The following is a 12,464-nucleotide window of genomic DNA, read 5'->3' as shown; positions in this document are numbered from 1 at the left end:
ATTGTTAATTCCCATTGAAATGTTTCTGGTTCTGAATACATATATACATATGCATTGAAAATAAACTTTTACTACTATACTATATTCTATAGCTTGAATTTATAACACTGGTCAATTCTGAATAAAATACTGGGAATACACCATATAATATTTATGATAAAACATACAGTATGATGCACTAAAAGTAAAATAAAACCAAAATGAAATAAGAAATACAGCTTAGTTTGCCCGGTAACGACATTTTGTCACTTCTGAACAAAACACACCTTTGTTATCTTTCTGATGATGTGTAAACAAAAGGAAGTTTACAAGTCATACGATAAATAACAAATGATTCCTTCATGGTGCATTGTTATTTTCAGCAGCAGGGATGATAGAATACAATTTTAAAAGTTGCTTTTCCATTTTGTCACTTGATGTTTTGACAGACGCCGTGAGTCGTGTGTAAATTGAGCCCTCTGGAGCATCGCGGCTCTCCGACAGGCTGGCGGCTTGTCAGTACTTGCTAATCATGATGAATTTCAAGCGCCACTGTCATTGTTTGGAGACGGTAAATTAAAAGAGCCCGGTGAGGGGGTTGAGGTAATACTAGCGGATTAACAAACTCTGGAGCATTTGAATAATCAGCCGAGATGGTCAAACGTTGATGTTAAAATACGGCATACTGTGGATTTGTTTCTCCACAGGGATCTATCTTGATACCAGCTTGATGCCTTGAAGTTAAAAGCAAGGCATCTGTGCTTTCATTTCACGATTCAATTTGTCACTGGACTCTCTAAGGCCAATTAACAGCAGATAATTTAAAAAAGCAAACCTGTAGAGAACTTTAAACGTCTCATTACAGAGATGAGATTTGCTTGGAAATTGTTGCGATGCTTCCCCTGAGTCGTTTAGTTGAATTAATAGCCCCCTGGATTGCGTTTACCTGCATGCATCTTAATGGGTTTTTTCTCATTGAGAAAAAAATAACATCACTGGTTTATTATGAGGATGATGCAGTGGTGAAAGTGGTTAAATCGTTACTAACCCCGCCTGCACTTTGTCACAACTATCACTCACTATTTTGTTTTGACTGCTTATTACTCATTCAATCACTTTTTGTACCACACACTCAACACTAAGGACAATTTAGAATGTTCAACCAGCCTATCGTGCATGTTTTTGGGATTGGATAACTTTATGTGGGAGGAAACCCCAATGCCCGGAGAAAACCCACGCAGAGCCAAGGATAACATGCAAACTCCACACAGGAAGGCTGGAACACACCGGGTATTGAACCCTCCATCTCAGAACTGTGAGCTTCATGTGTTCTCTACTCCGTGACTGCCTATTATTTCAAATAATTAAAAGTTGCTCCCTTTTCATTTTAATCAGAGAGGCCATTTTCCTTTTTACCATTTTAACAGCCAATCCATTTATTGCGAGTATTGGTAGGTTAGATATACATCGAGTTTAAAAGAAGGTGAAAAAAGGTCAGGAAATTCATTTATTAGATTTCCTCAAGCTTGCAGTCGACTATTCACCTTTTTTGGCATCTCATCTAAAGTTGAACGTCGACACTTCAGTCAACCTTCTGTTAGTCCGAGAACCCTAAAATTATGCTGCCATTCCGATCACTGCTTCTCATAATATATTGATACCAAAGCTACAGAAAAGTTAGACTAGTGGCGAGGAAGTAAGGAAAGTAATAAGGGAAGTTTTGTCTTCTTTACAAAATGTTGTGTCTATTAATACATAGAGCAGTGATTGTCTAAAAGTGGTACGAGTACCTTGAACCACAATTTGTTCAAGGTTACATGGACTTGGATACCAGCTCGTATTCACAATATAGGGGTAGTGGTAGTTGGAAAAAGAAGAACTTTTTTTCCAGAACCAACCATTAATGGCAATTGCCATGAAAAAGTGAATGTGATTCACTTCTGAGCAATCATCTGCCACATGCTAGGATTGTGCTGTGAAATGACAGTGAAAAACCATAGAAACATCAGGAAGGCCATCTCAGCAGAGTGTTGGGGTTTCTCTGCCCTCCTGTCTGCTATTGCTTATCTGATCATCAGTGAAGGGAAAAGGTGAGCATTTAGCGCAAACAAAAGGCGCTTGAATAAACTAGCTGCCGGCCACATTATTCAGACTGGGCTATTGTACTCGGCTGACAAGCCTCAACAGGAGAAACATCACCGCTCACAGCCCATTTACTCCTTCAGGGAAGAAAAAATGTTTTATGGACGGCATACTAATACGGACTGCAGACATGACATGCTTTACATTGCAATCTTGTTGCCATGATTTAAAAGCAAGCGTCTTAATGTACTTTCTTCACATAATAATGGATGACAGCTCTGTACCTATTTTACAGTCTTTCAGTTCTTAAAAAGTCAGTGCACACCCGACCTGGGATTGAACCCTTGACCCCGGAACTACATTAATGTCATAGAAAATTAGTAGTCATAAATTCTTTGGAACGATGAATACAAACAATAAATTCTAACTATTGAATCATGCCACCTCATTGTTGAGTGGTTCATTCGCCAGACTGCGTGGGTTCGATTCCCACTAAGTTACGGCCTGATTGGGATTGCGAATGGTTCTCTGTCTATGTGTGCCCTACAAATGACTGCAATCAGTTTAAGGTGTACTGATCAGCCTTTTGCCCAATGTCAGCTAGCTGCAGCACCCCGTGATCTTGACAAGGATAAGTGGTGTAGAAAATGTATGAATGAATATATTTTGAAAAGTAATGGAAGACCTTAATGTGAAAATGTGTGAACTGACCTTTGCATATAAAAAGCTTTCCCCAAAAATGTCTGTACAGGATAATAGACTTTTGCAATATAGTATAGATTATTTTTGTGAAATGACAAACTGTATTGCTTCATTCTGTTCGAGCAGGGGTAGGGAAACTATGGCTTGGGAGCCATATGTGGCTCTTTTGATGGGTGTATATGGCTCTCCGCTAACCTGTGTGGTAAAATATGGGTATCGCTGGTGAGAGACGCAAGTCCCGGACGCACCAATGGGAGCGTCACTGTGGCGCCAAAACTATCTCGAGCGCATTTTTTAAATCATAATGTTTCTTCATTAGACTCTTCTACATTCCTACTCTCATTGATACTCATTGATTAGCAACAGTGAAATAATGTTCTCAAAAGAAATCAGACTTTTTTTTTTACTTTCAAAGTGGTAAAATGAATAATAAATGCACTCATTCTCCTGTATTTTTACTTTTAAATTCTTAGTATGACTCTCAAAGAATAATATTTGAAAATATGAATTGTTTATGGCTCTCTCCTGTATTATAGTATCAGTATTATGAATCAGTTTAAATATGACTCACTTCATGTTAACATGTGTTATTTGTTAACACATTTGTTAACATGTGTCATTTGTTAACACATCTTGTTGCATGTAAACAAATAATTTCAATGAAAAGGAAGTGATCAAACACTGTTTAAGAATATGTGTAAAGCATCGTAATGAGAGATAAACTACTCAGTAACGTACAATGTCACAAGGAGAAGGACTCCATTTTTCGGCTTCATATTGCTGTTAGGATGAAATGACTATTTTTCAATGTTCAATCAAGCGACTGCAGATTTGCATGGACTGACATTTTCCAATCAAGCATGTCATAAATGTGCCCCTCTGCCTCCCACTCCCATGTGACCAGCAGTTTGTTTGCTTTTCCGAGCTTGTCGTCTGGGTTGCCATAAATATCCCGGCACATTCCTCCTCCGCCTTCACCTTTAAGTGTCGCGGTGTTGGAGATGTTCAGGCCGGCGTGCATCCATGCTTTCATGATCACAAGGGCGGGCGGTCGCCGGTGCGCATCCAGTTGCTCAGAGCCCCCTTCAAGAGGAAGAATGGAGCCTGATAACGGAAAGCTGACTTAGGGGGAGAAAGTTAAAGCTTTAAAGGCAACGCAAGGCGTGGGAGATAACACTAATGATGCTGAGATTAGCCCTCATTTAATGTGGAAAAAGGTCTGGCCCGAGATGAGCTGGGATAACATTGGTATGAGAATGTGACATTTTTATGAAGGAAACAAATGGTGGCTCTACACTGAAGAGCACTTTAACTCTCCCTTCATGTCTATGTGCTTTATTTTCAAAGTCTAATGTCTTCTGTCTATCCATTTTCTACAGCACTCGTTAGCGTGGGCACTTTCACTGCTTTTATGTGGACATATCTACTGATGGCCACTTAAAGCTTTGTAAATATTCTAATAATCAGGGATCAGTGTCATTGAAAGTGATGGACAATCAATCGCTGTGACGCCTAGGGGAGATTAATTATAATGGCAGGAAATGATTTAATGAAACCAAAGCGTAAGTTTCTCCACCATCTTCAGAGGGAGGGGACTACTCTATTCTTTTCTAATAGAGGCATGGCTCAGACATTGAGGTAGAGATTATTATTCTAACAGATTCACACTGAGATGTAAACTGCTTCAATGAGAGTTGAGGATCACGGTCTGATGAAGCCAGAGTAACAATATCCGTGAATGGTGAGGATGCAAGACAGAGGCCACCAAAACGGTAAGGAAAGCAGTTTTGGATTGAACCCTGACTTGAAGGAAAGGTGATTAACTGCTGGAAATCTGGATGAAACTAACACCAGATACCACATATTCGTGGTAATATGGTCCTTTTGATATATGAGAGTTTGACTCCAGAAAAAAAGTGTGTTTGGGGGATAAAATGCTGTGCCAACTGCTGAATTGTAGAGTGCAAAGTCAGCATTTGTATGAGGCCTGCCCAAAAGCACTGGAATCTCTATGACGTGAGGCCCTACAATGGCAATGGAACTTCAGTTGTCACACAGAGCAGGAATGTTCCACTGGGACGACAGAAGGTGTGTCCCATCAAACACACCAATAACCCCCCACCCCTCCACATCATCCTTCCACCGTTGGCTTCTCGAGCAAATGGTGAGGTGCTGTTAAAGCGAAGGCCCAGCAGGTGCTGTGCTGTCAAAAGCCACTTCACACATCGCCTCTCTCACACCAAAGTGCCACTATCGCCCACCCCATCCTGCAGGAGGGACTCCCCCAATGGTCTGTTTTGTTATCAGCATGTTGGCTTTGAAGTGAACCGGGGACCAAAATCTGGACTGTGTTTACTCGTCGAGCCAGTCAGCATGAGGTCATTTTTTCATGACATACTCGGTAGTGGGAAGGTGGAATGGACAGACTCTTACTCACGAGACGGTAACAGAGATGTGTGGGCGCCCCATTTATTTACCCAAATATGGCAACAGCAATGCGATGGCTCAGTTACTTTCAAAATGTAATACAGGGTTCTCCATATCCACATTTGTCCTTTCTTCAGTTTTTACTATGACTGCTTTACCTACAGTAACTAGTATATAATACATGTATAAATATCCATACATTTTTAAAACTGCTCTTATTCATTTTCATGATTTCATGATCATATTTCTTAACTTCTTTGAATTTATGAATGTAATCAACATTCCTTGCACTATCCTTGCAAGCTGCTTTTGTATTGATTTCATTGCAGTCCTAATTTAAAATGAGACAAATGGATTCTGATTCCCAAAAAATATAAGGACTAGAATACCGAGCGATCTTGCAGCATTGAAGCAAAATCCACCACTGCATGGTACACTACTGTATATCGGAAGAGAATCAAACAAGAAGAGTTCATTTTGCGGGTATCGAATCTCAGATTTCTTATTTTTTATCAAAGTGACAACATTTTAACAACTTGTAAAGTTTTAGAGCAGTGAGCTAAAGTTTGTTTATGCCATCTAAAATTCAGCCAGGCATTTATTTATTTTTTTGAATTATTTTCACAGCCAGCATTTTATGAGTCAGAGGCCCACAAACGGTGTCTTTTATGCCCGTTTTGCTCCTTGAGGCAAGTGGAGCTTCACCAACTGGGGGTTATGTTTATACCCTTTTGAGAAGGGAGTGGAAAGTATGCTTTCTCACTTTGTGGCTGTGACTTAAAATGAGGAGATCATTTCACTCTCATATCGGGTAGATTGCATAGTATACTATAGACATTACATTGCTTAGATCAGCAGAAAAAAAGGAAAAAGAACTGGCAGTAAGAGGAAGTTGCTCACAGCTTTCTGTCCAAAACTAAATACTAACCCCTCAAGCAGCAGCTCTGACTCCAAAGCTCCCTAATTAGAAAAGGGAAAAAAGCTTCAACAAGAAGTTGTGGTGATTTAATAGCGCTTTCGTTTGACAAGTTCTTGACTTGAAGCGCTTGACTTTTTGCAAGCCATGAAATATCGGCTCCTAAATTTAAATGCAGGCTCACAAAGATGATATGGGTGCAGTAGAAGTTCCCTCATGGTCACACAAAACTCATCAAAAATGCTTTGAAAATCCTACTTTGAAGCCACACTACAAAAAGCACAACATCCACCCTAAAAGGTTTGCAATTGCCAATCGTTGCAACAGCAAGGCATTGCCCGATTTAAAAAAAAAAAGTTGCAGATTTGAAAAATTCATCTTCTTGTGGACCTGTCCTTCAAAACGTCTTTCATTTTGTAGGTATTATAGGAAGACTTCCTGACTACTTATATCATCGTGGTTCCAAAAGCATCATGTGACACACAGGCCAGCTCTCCGGTGAGTGAAACGTAATGAGATTTTCCCTCCCCTCTGCCATCGCTCCCATCTCGCTCAGAATACAAATTAAAGGCTGCCATCTCAACTATTTGAGGGCCAAATATTATATTTAAAGGCTGTCGCGTCAAAAAATGTCAGTGCGGCACCTTCACCAAAGATCACTCTCTTGTTTCCCGTCATCTTCAAACATGCCGATGATGTCAACGTACGCTGTCCAGTCAAAGGTCACATCACGCCTTATTCGGCAGCCGTCTCGCAGATGCGGTGGCATGGATGGACGCGCTCATCTGGAGCTAAAGCGACTCTTTGCAAAGGCCACATCAACGCACACAACGCCTAGTGCACTTTTCACATGGAGGATGTTCAACATTGCTATTCTTGACTAAATCTTGAATTCTGTGCAATCTCAAGCGTCCATATTACAATAATCCACAAACGACTCCCCTTAGGCAGAATTGTCACCTTATGTTATCTAGCAAAAGAGCAAAGATGGCCAGACATTTCCTTGTAAGCAAAACTAAAAAATATACAGTGATAAATACTTTTGATGTAATGCCACGCTTAACCCTTGTACACAGATCACAAAAAAAATCCCCTTATTTTGTGCCCTGCGGTTTTTGGAATTTGGGATAATTTTCAAAATCCACATTTATCTTGTCTTGGTCAAGTTCTTGACAGACATGGTGTGGGTGGTGTGCATGGTTGTGAATCTCCTTGTGCCCTGCGATCGGCTGGCCACCTATTCAGGGTGTCAGCTGGGATAGGCTCCAGCACCCCCCGTGACCCTAATGAGGATGAAGCGGTTAAGAAAATGAGATGAGATGGGGGAGATTTTTTGACTACACTTTTGTCCGGGACAACAACTCAGGCCTTTCTTTTGGTTCCCATGTTATTCACGAGTGCAGCTAGCCAGTATTTATTACAGCAGTTTTAAAACAACCCATCTCATTGGTCACATGTCATTTGTCACTTGGTTAAAGCAGCCTTGAGGAAAATATTCAAATTAAAACAACAGAAAAGACTACATACTCTCTGCATCTATGTCCAATTACTAAATTCATCCCTCAGTCATCGGGAAGGAATAATAGAGGCTTAAATCAGCAGTGTTCACTTTTTGTCCGATTTCCTACACAACATGAATTATCCATTTCCAGATAAAACAATTCAATTTCTTGGAAAAAACCCAATTAAAACACTGACCACCATAAAGATTTAAACAATATTTGAATGTAGTCCACAAATATGTCATATGCCAGTCACATCACTAGGTAACAACTATAGTTTTCTTGCCAACAGTGAAATTAAAGCAGCTTGATTTGTTTTTTGCCTTTTTGAAAATATTTTACAAAGCAAAAGACTATGTATTTCAAAATCCAATCTATCAAATTGGATAAAAAAGAACCTCCTATTTGATAGTGGGCTTTTAATGGGCATCCATGCTGATGAAAGTGTTTGCTTTTAACAGCAGTGCAGCCAACTCTTAAGTCCCATTAATGAACAAAAGCTTTCCTTCCAAAAATGCATTGCACAAATTCTCTGATGACCCAGGTGATGAGCCGTGCAGGATGCAGAATTAAGCGAAAGCCTGTTCAAAGGGAGCACACACACACACACACACACACATACAATCCCAGACACACACAAATACACATTGACGGAGATTAGGAGGGATCTACAAAGTCTATCTGATAAGACGTGTGCTGTTTTCATGTGCTTTTTATCTGCGACAACTGCTCAGCTTGTCTTATCGTGCGTGCAGCAGCGTCTGCTCTTCTCGCTTCTCTGATGATTGTTCGTTATCGCCGGTCAGCCCAGCGCACAATTAACTCAACTAACACACATGTTCGTAAACCATTAAAGCCTTGGTGTGTTTTGAATGAATGTAATGGCTGTTTCCAAGTTGTAAAAGCATGTGAGTTTGCTTTACTTTGTATGCTACAGGCCACTTTTATTTCTCTGCTGTAAATTTCCTAGATAGAACCAGTAGTGTATCATTACTAAACAATGTTTAAAGGGAAAATACACTATACCAGGATGTAGTATGTATACACAAAAAAAATTCAACTGTAATTGTGTTAAGGTCTGCCATGAGGTTTATAGACGTGGAGGAAAATAACGGAAATGAGATGATTCTCTTAAAACATAATAGTGAAGGTTGTAAATGTAACTAATTGGCTGCCAATGACATCGATCGATGTCCAATCCATTTTAAAATGGGAGGTCCTGGGAGTGATCATTCAAATAAAAGATAAGACTGAGTTTGTTTGTTTTTTTTAAGTTCTCATACTATCTAGCTCAGGGGTGGGCAAAATTTTCGCCCCGGGGGCCACATTGACTTTAAAAATTTGACAGATGGGCCGGGTCAGCACAAGATACGATACATTTAAAAAAGTGCATCCGTTAACAGTACATATGAAACATAAGCAGAAAAAAGGACTAAAGTATTAACATACTCATTACTCATCATTAAAGTAAAAAGTGCAAAGTAAAGTAAAAAGGAATGTATTAAGAAATATTAAAATGGCATTTAAAAAAGATAGTGGGGCTGTAAAACACGGAAAACAAATAAGAGTGGATAGAGCTACTGCCACTGGCTTCCGTGTGATGGCGTCATCTTGGGAAATTTTTTTTTAAAAAACATTAGTTGGACAACGTCGGTGGGCCGTATTAAAAGGCCTAGTGTTCCGGATATGGCCCGCGGGCCATAGTTTGCCCATGTCTGATCTCGCTGAAACTTTTATGACATTTCAAAAGTTGGCATTATGACATTTACTCCATTAGGATTGACCATAGGAGTCAAAATCCACATAAAGCTTTAATTCAATACCAGCTGGAAATCTCAAAGCAGACAGGAATAAAAGCAAAAAAAAGAGGAAGTTAAACTCCCTAACTCTCAATAAAAAAATCATGTGACAGTGCTACACTCTATCTTCTTGTCTCAAGTCTGTCCAACTTTTGATGGGTTATTATTTGGCTGCACTATTTTTCTGCCAATTCTAGCTATTTTCTTATCTCAACGACAGCCTTTGACGGCGACAGAAAACCAATCCATTTGAACTGAGAGGAATCTGGCCCCGAGAAAAAGTCTCAACCGACTCCAAAGATGTTTTGATGACATTAATTGAAATTACGGTCAAAATCCGCACAACATTTTATTGAATGAAATAACTAAAATACGTGATTAACTGTATCACAGCCAAAATTAAGCCAAAGTTATAGTTTCCAAGCAAGGGATGAGGAATAACATTATTATTTAGGTTTTTTTTTTCTTCAAATATTTAACGGCAAAAGTAGTTATCTGACACACGCTTAATTTTAAAAGCATTTCTTAAAGCCATTGGACATATGTGTCAACAACATCTCCTGGTTGTGTATGTTTGCTCATAATTAGCCAGCAGTTATTGCACTTGACAAGACGCAGGTTGGAATGGAGCTCAATTATAGGGGAAGAAAAAAAGTCAAACCTTAAGGATGACAAGTTGTGAAGTGAAAGTGGAGCCTATGTTTGACCTTGTCCTTCTCTGCTGAGGGTCTGTGGGTTTGGGCCAGGGACAGGAACTCCCTGTACAGACGCCATGTCTGCAATCTCTGCTCCCACTGCATACTGGAACACTTTGTTCAGCGCCACCAAGGAAAGCCTAGACAACAAAAACACACACATTTTGCCTTAGCCTGGGCTTTGAGCGGTAAATAATAGGCCCCTCAAGGCGGAAAAATCTTGCAACAGAAATAAAGTAGAAGTGTTGTTATCCAATCGTTTGTTGGAATTTACAGCTTGTGAGGGGCTTCCATGCGAGAGAGCCGCATAAATACTTTGTGAACCCATATTTATGTTGTTTAACTTACTGGGGGCCAAGTGTTTGCAGAAATTAATCATTTCATGAGTTTGGGGGGGATCACTTACTGTGAAGTCGCCAATGAAAACAACAATGCAGAGCTGTTCTTTACACACAGGAAATAGCTAGTAGTTAGAAAACAATGCATGGTGTTTAAAATGAACATAACCAGTGGACTTTTCACAAGTGTTTGATCATTTCAAATCTCACTTTTATTTTCCACAGTATGTTTTTTTTAATCATGGTTAGTGCCGCAGCCTCACAGTTCTTGGGTCCTGTGTTCGATCCCAAGTTGGTCCACCTGTGGGGAATATGCATGCTGGGTTTTCTCCAGGTACTCCAGTTTCCTCCCACATTCTAAAAACATGCATGGTAGGCTGGTTGCGCACTATAAATTGTTATATAAATCTGTCTACTTGCGCCAATGCGATTGGTTGGCCACTGATTAAGGGTGTCCCCCACCTGGTGCCCAAATTTAGCTGGGATAGGCTCCAGCACCCCCCACGAAACAGTCTTTTGAATCAAAACATAATGTTACAGGGGAAAATGTAACTTGTATGCAAGAGGGAAGCTTTACAGGACTTTGTTGATAAGTAGGGAGTTATAATACCTGTTACATTTGACCTGTGGATTTTTTTAAACATAAATGAATTGTGTTGTCTTCATAAAATGTGTATAATCTGAAAATATTGAGAGAGGAGTTTAAATAAATACAATGGTAACGATGCTAATAAAGCATCCCTTAGTAAGCGACTACATTCTGCACCAACATGCTTCCAACACAGAAATAGATAACCACTATTTCCATGACAACCACCTTTCCCCCTCTAATAACACAACGGCCAAACAGCATCCCTTTCATTTCACCTTGACCTCAAAAACTGATAAATGAGACATTAATGTCTGCAGATGCATTTCCTGCCATACTAGAATATTGTGTTTGCGACCTTTTTCCACCAGAAAAAAAATGACATTTTCTCCTTAGCCTTAGGCGAGAGAAATCCAAGAAGAAAATAAAAAAGAAAATCACAGCGTTCTCCACCCTGTCGACTGAGTCACAGAGTCAGGATTGTACACTTGTTTACAAACTAGCCACCATTCCGCTGTCAAAACTCACACGCTTTGTTTCTTCCTGGACAAGGTCATGTCATGTAAAGGGGAAGAGGAGGTTTGGATTTTTTGAGGAACGTTAAATGGGGTGGACACCGTGTCTTGGGCTGGCGTTTGTAGCAGGTTATCTTGGCCCGCGGCAAGCCGCCACGCGCCTACTGCACCTGATTGTCTCATCGGCACATTCCAAGCAAGAGAGCCCGACAAGCCCAGGCACAGTAAGCAGACTGTGATACACTTGTTCAGCAGACACAGGTGTACACCCTGCACTCATCGCAAATCAGTTGGGTGGGAACAAGAGTTATACTGAAGAGAGGAAGTACTGAAAATGACTGCCATTCACAAGATAGTCTTAAATACAATCAAGTGACTGACATATTAATTAGGAATATCATATATTTTAAATATTATATTGTATCACCATGTTAAAAGAGCTTTATTCTGAACCTGGTATGAAATAATGAGCAGAACTGACTTAACATTTTCTTTTGGATTGTCTATGAGAAATATAAAGTGTGATTAAGATGTCTTTTTTTAAACTTAAAAAATATGAACTGTTAAAACCTATCAAGGACATAACCAATGAACAAATATAGAGAATGGAAGGATTTTTGTTTAAATACTACACTGAAAAAAATCATTATGTCAAAGGCACTGATCAAAAGATGTTTTGTATGAAAGGCAGAAAATAAACACTAGATCCTTTAGTTGGGAGTAAATTTTAGTAAAAACTTTGGGTTGTCCATCAGAAATGTGAACTGTGTGATTTAGTTTTTGTTTTTGAAAGACATAGCCACTGAGAAAAAGTTTTAAAAATACCACTATGAACTACACTATATCACATGAATGAAAAGCGTTTTCGTGGAAAAGGTTAAAAAAAGGAACAAAATAATAAAAAAGAGGCAAATAATATG

The sequence above is a fragment of the Stigmatopora nigra genome, chromosome 9 (genome assembly GCF_051989575.1).
Source record: "Stigmatopora nigra isolate UIUO_SnigA chromosome 9, RoL_Snig_1.1, whole genome shotgun sequence".
NCBI lineage: Eukaryota > Metazoa > Chordata > Actinopteri > Syngnathiformes > Syngnathidae > Stigmatopora > Stigmatopora nigra.
Note: the sequence above shows the minus strand (reverse complement) of the source record.